This window comes from Heptranchias perlo, unplaced genomic scaffold, assembly GCF_035084215.1.
Source record: "Heptranchias perlo isolate sHepPer1 unplaced genomic scaffold, sHepPer1.hap1 HAP1_SCAFFOLD_50, whole genome shotgun sequence".
Classification (NCBI taxonomy): domain Eukaryota; kingdom Metazoa; phylum Chordata; class Chondrichthyes; order Hexanchiformes; family Hexanchidae; genus Heptranchias; species Heptranchias perlo.
In genome coordinates, this window is record NW_027139516.1 from 2,515,626 (window position 1) to 2,524,803 (window position 9,178).

Genomic DNA, 9,178 nt, shown 5'->3' on the forward strand with positions numbered 1-9,178 from the left:
GCAACTGGGGAATTAGCTCAAATGGTAAAGCGCTCGCTTAGCATGCGAGAAGTAGCGGGATCGATGCCTGCATTTTCCACTCACTGTTTTACCTTGGGGAATTGTCCCGAAACAAAAATGGTGTCAGTTTTCAGCAAATCCAGAACCCACGTGAATCCTCAGCTTCGATAAAGAGAAGTCAAGAGGCAACAAATCTTTTGGTGTGCTGCAGTAAGCAAAAGTTTTTGATTTTGGTGTTTAGTAAAGATGGAAAGATGAAGTGAGACATGGAAAAAAGCTTCACAGGTCCTGATATCTTTTCTGTGGATTGAACTCAGGATTTACAAAGTTAATAAAACTAATGCACTCCCTGCTGTGTGAAAAGCGCACGAACGTTGGAGACTGCCAGGCAGCACTGCCAATTAGGACAGTTTGCAAGCTATCTAAAGTCATAAAGTAATGGACAGTTGGAAAAACAATCCAGTCAGGTAGGAGTTGTCCAGACAATCTTCTGATTTGTAACAAGACACGATATTCACTGCTCCACTGGTCTCGGGTGTGCAGAGAAAGTAGCAGCTCACACTGCCACAGCGCTGCGGTCTGAGCAGGAAATGAGTCAGTCTCGGTCATGCACACGTGACTCCACGAGTCCGGGAGTGTCAAAAGGCGCACAGTGAATATTTACCAAAGAGAGCAATCTTTGCTGCTTCCCTTCGATCGTTCAGCTGGTCCAGCGGAGGACTGCAATACAATTAACAGATAAAAGTCATCCTTAGGTTTCTGGTTGGAACGAGCGAACGTGCTTTTGGAGTAAGCAGAAATTAGCTCAAGGCCGTTTTCTTTACTTTACAGACAGCCAAAAGCTTAACATGTTGGCGCTGAGGCACAGGAGACCTCCTTTCCTTTCTGAAACCAAAAGCTTTTTGTGTCTGCCCGAAAACGGCTGTTTTGCTCGAGCACTTGCCTCTGCTCACCAGCAGGGAGTGCCTTTGAGTAACAACACGTCAAACCGCACTCACTTTCAGGCAAATTAGCCTTCCATCGGTCAGTCAGACAGACAGAGCTCTCGCTGTTTCCTCAAGCTCGGCGGCTGTTCTTTTCCGATGACCTCGTCTGCCTTCCGCAGGCTCGGGCTCTTCTCGGCATCATTCACGATTCCTGTGCCTTCCGTTCTGCTGTTGCTCAATTGCGATCACTCGATACCGCGGATTGGAGCATGGAATGCATTCAGGGAGGGGCTAATTCGTGGCGCTGCCTGGAGACGAGTGTCAAGCGATTATTGTGAGAGGCAAATTCACCAGGGGAACTGGGGAATTAGCTCAAGTGATCGAGAAGTAGCGGGATCGATGCCCGCATTCTCCACTCACTTTTTTACCTTGTGGAATTGTCCCGAAACAAAAATGGTGTCAGTTTTCAGCAAATCCATAACCCACGTGAATCCTGAGATTCCATAAAGTGAGGTCAAGGGTTAATAAATCTTTTGGTGTGCTGCAGTAAGCAAAAGTTTTTGATTTTCGTGTTTCGCAAAGATGGAAAGATGAAGTGAGACAGTGAAAAAAAATTCACGGGTCCTGGTATCTTTTCTGTGGATTGAACTCAGGATTTACAAAGTGAATAAAACTATTGCATTTCCTGCTGTGTTAAGAGCGCACGAACGGTGGAGACTGTCAGGCAGCACTGCCAATTGGGTCAGTTTGCAAGCTATCAAAAGTCATAAAGTAATGGACAGTTTGTAAAAACAATGCAGTTAGTTTGGAGTTGACCAGACAATCTTCTGATTTGTCATTAGACACGGTATCCACTGCTGCATTCGCCTCGGGTGTGCAGAGAAAGTAGCAGCTCACACTGCCACAACGATGCGCTATGAGCAGGAACCGAGTCAGTCTCGGTCATGCACATGTGACTCCACGAGTCTGGGAGTGTCAAAAGGCGCACAGTGAACATTTACCAAAGAGAGCAATCTTTGCTGCTTCCCTTCGATCGTTCAGCTGGTACAGCGGAGGACTGCAATACAATTAACAGATAAAAGTCATCCTTAGGTTTCTGGTTGGAACCAGCGAATGTGCTTTTGGAGCAAGCAGAAATTAGCTCAAGGCCGTTTTCTTTGCTTTACAGACAGCCAAAAGCTTAACATGTTGGCGCTGAGGCACAGGAGACCTCCTTTCCTTTCTTCAACCTGAAAGCTTTGTGCATCTGCCCGAAAATGTCTGTTTTGCTCGAGCACTTGCCTCTGCTCACCGGCAGGCCAAGTGCACCTTTGAGTAACAACACGTCAAACCGCACTGACTTTGTCACGAACAGAAGACAAACACACGTCTTCGTTCAAAAACCACCCTGCAGGTGGACACATAGTGAGATAAACACAGGGCAGAAATGCAGACAGTATCCGGAAACATCGGGAAGTGGACAAGAGAAATAGATTGAGCGCTTTGTTATCAGAAAATTGTCTGAACCTCCACGGTCAATGAAAGGGCTTTTGTTGGTCGGTTTCCCATTGAACCGGATAATTCGGGAGAACTTGGAAGATGTTTGGTTCGCTTCCCTTGACCCCACCAGCGGAAAAGGTTTGTCGATCCCACCCGACAACTCGTTTCAAAAACCACTCTGTCCAAAGCAAATGTATCCTTCCAGATTAAAAGGGAATAAAACTTGAAAAGAGTGTCACTGTGGATCAGTTTTCTCTCACTCAAAGTAAACTGTTTAATTAAGTAAAAGATGCACCTTCCAAAGAATCAGGGAACAGCCACTGTCTCCCTTTTTGGCAGGAGAAGAAAATCGATGTGGATGTTCATGGAGACCAAGTTCCAACATAATGTTCCTGCCCGGAATCGAACTGGGGACTTTTTATGTACGAGGCAGACGTGATAACCGCTACACTAAGGAAATGGATAATATTTCACTAAACAATGGGCAACTGAATGGTGTTCTCTCTCTGCTCGCAGTTGGAATGTGTTGTTTCAAGTGCAGAAAGAGATTCAGACAGTGGCTGTTCCCCCTTTGCTTTAAAAACTCTCAGGGTGGTGGGTTTGAGCCCACGTTGGGCGAGTACCGTTTTAAACTTTTATGCTGCTTCCACCGGTGAGCCCCAGCTCTGACACTTTCCAAACCCCCTCTGTCTCACCGCGCACGATGGGGCCGCGCCCGGGCTGAATCTCTCCATTTCGGTTTCCGCCCTTGTCGCAGCATGAAATGGTCCTTATCAAAGTCACAAATGATACCCTATGTGACGACCACCATGATAAACTATCCCTCCTCATCCTTCTCAAATACAATATCTCACCGTGCTGTTATGCTGTCAGACTAGTTTCCTCTCTCTGCTCTTATTTGGAATGTGTTGCTTTTCCGTCTGACAACACTTAGTATCATCGTATTATGTTAGTCCACAAGAGGAGATCATTCGGCCCGTCGTGCCTGTGCCGGGTCAAACGCACATTTTCGTTCAAAATTCGTTCAGGAATAGATTGAGTGCTTTGTTATCAGAAAATTGACTCAACCCCCACAGTCCACAGCTTTCCACCTCGCTATCAACCACACGGCCTATTTTTGTGGCACCCGCAAATTTCTTCATCATGCCCCCTACGTTTAACTCCAAATCGTTAATGTATACCACAAAAAGGAAAGGACCAAGGACCGAGCCCTGCGGCACCCCACTGGCAACAGCCTTCCAGCCGCAAAAACACCCATCGACCATGACCCTTTGCTTCCTGCCACTGAGCTAATTTTGGATCCAACAAGCCACATTCCCTTGGATCCCATGGGCCTTTAATTTGTCGACCAATCTGCCATTTGGGAATTTTTAAAAAGCCTTGCTAAAATCCATGTAGACTACATCAATTGCGCTACCCTCATCGATCCTCCTTGTCACCTCCTCGAAAAATTCAATCAGGTTAGTCAGACACGACCTCCCCTGAACAAATCCATGCTGACTGTCCTTGATTCGTCCGTGCCTTTCGAAGTGACAGTTTATCCGAGCCCTCAGAAATTATTCCAATAATTTGAAATGGAGTCTTTCTCCTTGTTGCTGCAATAACAGACAAGGCGATTAAAGTAATCATGCCCGGCTAGCTCAGTCGGTAGAGCATGAGATTCTTCATCTCAGGGTCGTGGGTTCGAGCCCCACGTTGGGCGAGTGCGATTTTCAACTTTTATGCTCAAATCACTAACCAACAGTGCAGAAATAATGCAGAATGGAACATGCATTCTGTAGTCAGGATGGCCGAGCGGTCTAAGGCGCTGCGTTCAGGTCGCAGTCTCTTCTGGAGGCGTGGGTTCGAATCCCACTTCTGACATTGCTTACTTTTACTAAGACGTGAAAATATTTTATTGGTGGATTGGGCTGCAGCTGATTTTTCGACCAAGTTGAGTTGCTCCTCCCACAAAAGCAACTGGCTTTGTGATGGAAATGTGACTTGAGAAGTTTCAAACGGTGAAATGTTTGACATATTAATGACCTGGACAAAGAAATAGAACAGCAGTGGGAAACATTTAAAACGGTGATCAATAGAGTCCAGGAGAAATATATCCCACTGAAAAGCAAGAACAAACGAGCCAGAAATGACACACCAGGGATGAATAAAGAAATCAGGGTAAAATTGAAACTAAAGAAAAAGGCACACACTGGACAATAAAGGAGAGAGGGGAATGTGAAAAGACGGGGAAAGAAGTCTAAAGAACTATTGGAAAGGCAAAAAGGAATATAAAAAAAAGCAAAGTATTCGAGACACAACAGCCAAAGAAAATTTAGGATAGGAATAGGGTCACTTAGCGATACACACGACAAACTCACAGGCAATGACAGCGAAATGGCAGAAATATTAAATAATCACTTTGCTTCAGTATTTACCAGGGAGACTGGTATTGTAGGCATGGCAGTAGAAGAAGAGATCAAAAAATATGTAAAGACATTTAAGATGGAAAGCGGGGAGATAATTGATAAACTAATCAAACTCAGAGAGGAAATTTCCTGTTCGGAGCCTAACCAGAGTTTCAAACCGCTCAGCCACGCTAATTTCCGTATTACTGTTCAGGAGCTCATTTCACAGGGACACGATTACTGCGCTCCATTTAGGGAGGCTCAGTGAAAGGCGGAAATTGATCTATTAATCGAATCATAGAATAAGACAGCGCTATTCGGATACCATTCGGCCCATCGTGCCTGTGCCTGCTCTCTGAAAGAGCTGTCCAGTTAGTCCCACTCGCCTGCTGTTTCCCCACAGCCCTGAAAATGTTTCCATCCAATCGTTTATCCAATTCCCCTTTGAAAACTGTGAGTTAAGAAAAACAATATTGAAAGGGGTGCTGGGGCCTCTGCAGCGTCGATGCAGAGTGTGTGATGATTGAAGTTATCAAGATGATTGCTTTACACATGGTATGTTGTGCAATCATCCTGAAATACCTTCAATATCCAATACAAATTGAATTGCGAACCTGAAGGACAAACACTGGAAAACAAGTCACGAGTGAACACAAATCATCTGGGACCCGTTTTCAGTCTCACGGCACTTTAAATAAAGTGAAATATGCATTGAAAATATTTGGAACTTGCATCTGTGCCTTCACCTGTTACATTTGTAAAAGTTGCTGGCGTCTGAAGATGTGCACGCCTCTGCTCCCTCTATTGAACAAGAAAGGAGATGTTTGACGATGACGGGACCTGTTGGTTATGAGCTCATCCTTTGCATTGAGTGGGTTCGCGTTTTTTAAACGGCGTCAGCTTTAGCCCAGCGGTGAACTTCACAACAAACAAGTTCATCACCGTCTCACCGCGGGCACTGACTGACATGTTTATTGTTATTTCTTTCAGACCAAAATGAATAGTGACCGTGATTTTAAATTTGCACTAAGTGATTTTTAGATAGTCGCCTTTAAATGTTTCAAAGGCGACTCTTAATTTATGATAGTCCGGCCATTTCACCAGCCGTGTTGAAAACAAAACATGTCTCTGCTTTTCGCGTCTTTTTTCGAAAGGCAAAAAATATATTTCCCGTGGCCTCTGAAGGATGGACAAGGACATTACAGAAAGCTGAAGCAAGTTCACCGAGCTTAAATCTTCTGACCACGTTAAAGGCAATGTATACAGATATATATGCAAGTCGTTGCTGTCTGTTTCTGTGGTTCTCTTTCTTCTGTGTGTGTCCATCTGCAAGTCGATTTTGAATCAATACCAGTATTCGTGTCAGTTTGTTGCATGAAATAAATGAGGGTATCAGGCGCTCCCCTCCCTGGCACTGGGTCGGTCCTGAGTCAGGTTTTAGGCCAAACACCTGTTTCTTTTCTGTGAAAAAGCAATTAAAACCTTCATTCGGGAATTATCCAGTCTCATGTGAGCGGTGAAAGAAACAGTGACCCCGATGTGATGTGAGCACGCAGACTTTTGATCTGGAGTCAGACCTTTGCACCACGCACTCTGAAGACAGGATCCAGGATGTTATTATACACATGAATGTTTCTCAAACACCGTTTCATTTATCCCACCTTGGTTGAATAGATAGGACTTATCAAATTTCTGCCAGGTCCCACCGGGTGTGGGACAGTATTGGAAGCAGCCTTCACCCCCAATATCACGGGTCTTTCTTCGCCTGCTCTCAGCGGGCTGCAAGTTATGGACTTTGTTCACATTTAATCAGCAGTGTGAATCGTTAAATATTTATTCATTTTTAATGGGAACAAGGTTTCCGCCCGAAAGGAACTGGGGACCTTTCGCGTGTTAGGCGAACGTGATAACCACGACACTACGGAAACCTGAAGCTTGCAGTCCCGTGTTCGGGACATAACGCCTCAGCCAAGCTGATTTCACAGGGATACATTCACTGCGCTGTATTTCGGAAGGCTGCAGAGAAGGATCGGTGGCGATGGTCAGGCAGGGAATCCCAGAGCATCGCGCCCACACAAACATTTCACTGTTTTTCATGTGCCTGATATCCGACCGCAGTTTGAACTATAGCGAATCAGGCATGCTCAGACGACATTGTTCACAGAGTGTTTTCTTGTCGCCAAATCACACATTCGAAAACTTGAAACGAGATTAAGAGATCGGAGCCATTTAAAGTGCTCCCAGTTACTGCAGATCAGGAATTAAAACCTGGCACCGGCTTCAGGGCGATCAGAATGAGGCAACGAATCCGAAAGTGGGAAGAGAAAGGTGCAACTTTCGTCCATGGTTGGGCTCAAACCACCAAAGCTTTTGGTTAATAACCGAACGCGCTAACCGATTGCACCACAGAGACCACCCAATGCATGTGTTTGCAAGATACACTAAAGCAGCGTGTCACCGAGCCAAAGTTACAAGTTGCAGACACAGAAATGCAATTGTCCACTATCAGTGTTACTTTTCCAGAAACAAAGGATGGGACATTGTTTGTGGAAACATGGAAACGGTCTGGTCTCGCTCACAGCATCGATATCACCGACAACCAGCTCTCCTGCAACCGGCGCTCCCACCAGTGCTTTGTCTGTTACTCAGTCGCACTGTGGGAGAACCTTCGCCACACTGACTGCAGCGGTTCAAGGAGGCGGCTCACCACCACCTTCTCAAGGGCAATTCGGGATGGGCAATAAATGCCGGCCTCGCCAGCGACGCCCACATCCCATGAACAAATAAAGAAAAAGTATTCTGAGCGTCCTGACGCTGATGCCAGGTTTTGATCCCTGATCTGCAGTAACTGGGAGCGCTTTAAATGGCTCCGACCTCTTAATTTCATCCACAACATCAGAGTAACTGTTCCAGGGGGACATGCCGACTCAGCTGCGTCTTGGCCGCCTGTCTGGTCAGTCTTTTATTCGGCTCCAATTCCGTTTCCCAAAGCGTATCTATATATTCACAAAGCCGTTTGTCATTTCGGTTCCTTTCGATTTGTCCAGCTCCCGACAGGCAATAATTTGCAAACCTGGTTGCAAACCTCCGCCTTGCATCGTGTCCAGGGATGGGTTATGTGGAGAGACTGGACAATCTGGGATTGTTCTCCTTCGAGCAAAATAAGGTTAAGGGGAGATTTAATAGAGGTATTCAAAATTATGAGGGGATTTTGATAGAATGGATGGGAAGAAGCTGTTTCCATTGGCAGGAGGGTCGATAACCAGAGGACACAGCCTGCATTTGTAGAGCGCCTTTAACGTAGTAAAACGTCACAAGGTGCTTCACGGGAGCGTTATTGAACAAAATTTGACACTAAGCCACATAAGGAGATATTGGGACAGGTGACCAAAAGCTAGTCGAAGAGGTAGGTTTTAAGGTATGTGTTAAAGGAGAGAGAGGCGGAGAGGTTTAAGGAGGCATTTCCAGAGCTTAGGTAGCTGAAGGCACAGCCACCAATGGTGGAGCGATTTAAATCGGGGATGCGCAAGAGGCCAGAATTGGAGGAGCACAGAGATTTTTTTTATTCGTTCATGGGATGTGGGTGTCGCTGGCAAGGCCAGAATTTATTGCCCAAACCTAATTGCCCTTGAGAAGGTGGTGGTGAGCCGTCTTCTTGAAACGCTGCAGTCCGTGTGGTGAAGGTTCTCCCTCAGTGTTGTTAGGGAGGGAGTTCCAGGATCCAACGGCGATGAAGGAACGGCCGATATATTTCCAAGTCGGGATGGTGTGTGACTTGGAGGGGAACGTGCAGGTGGTGTTATTCCCATGTACTTGCTGCCTTTGTCCTTCTAGGTGGTTGAGGTCACGGGTTTGTGAGGTGCTGTGCAAGAAGGCAATCGAGTAACAAGTCGAGCAATGTATTCCGCTCAATCATTGATCATTCCATTCAGATCTTCTGCTTTTCAGCTGCACTTCCCCCCAAACATTGCAAATAATTTTGCTCACTATTTGTTTCGCTTGTTTAATATTTTGTTCTCCGGCTTAGCTAGATTAATATTTCATTTCAATTATCAATGACAGGGAGCAATGAAAAATGAACTAGTGAGCAAAGTTTCGTTTATTATTAAAAAGCAGTGATTCCGAAATTATCCAGGCTGATATGAATGGTATAAGAAGTAGTGATTTCGACATGATTTAAATACGCAGCCTTCAGAATCCAGAGTCAGACGCGCTACCGTTTCACCACGAGGTCTACTGATGGCATAGATTATATATATATATATATTATATATACTTATTATATACTTAAATATATATGTTTGATGCAGTGTTCCCTTGTGGTTGCGAATAGTTCATTGCACAATAATAATTCAAGTCTGTGAGACATTTAATGTTTTTTTAATC

General features: G+C 45.2%; 2 non-coding genes across 2 annotated transcripts; both read left to right on the forward strand.

The window, feature by feature from the left end:
• The first annotated feature begins 4,034 nt into the window (after nt 1-4,034).
• trnak-cuu (transfer RNA lysine (anticodon CUU)) lies at nt 4,035-4,107 on the forward strand. Its single transcript has one exon. It is a non-coding gene; the product is annotated as a tRNA-Lys (tRNA).
• Nucleotides 4,108-4,185: 78 nt separating this feature from the next.
• On the forward strand, nt 4,186-4,268 carry trnal-cag (transfer RNA leucine (anticodon CAG)). The gene has a single exon. It is a non-coding gene; the product is annotated as a tRNA-Leu (tRNA).
• Nucleotides 4,269-9,178: the final 4,910 nt, after the last annotated feature.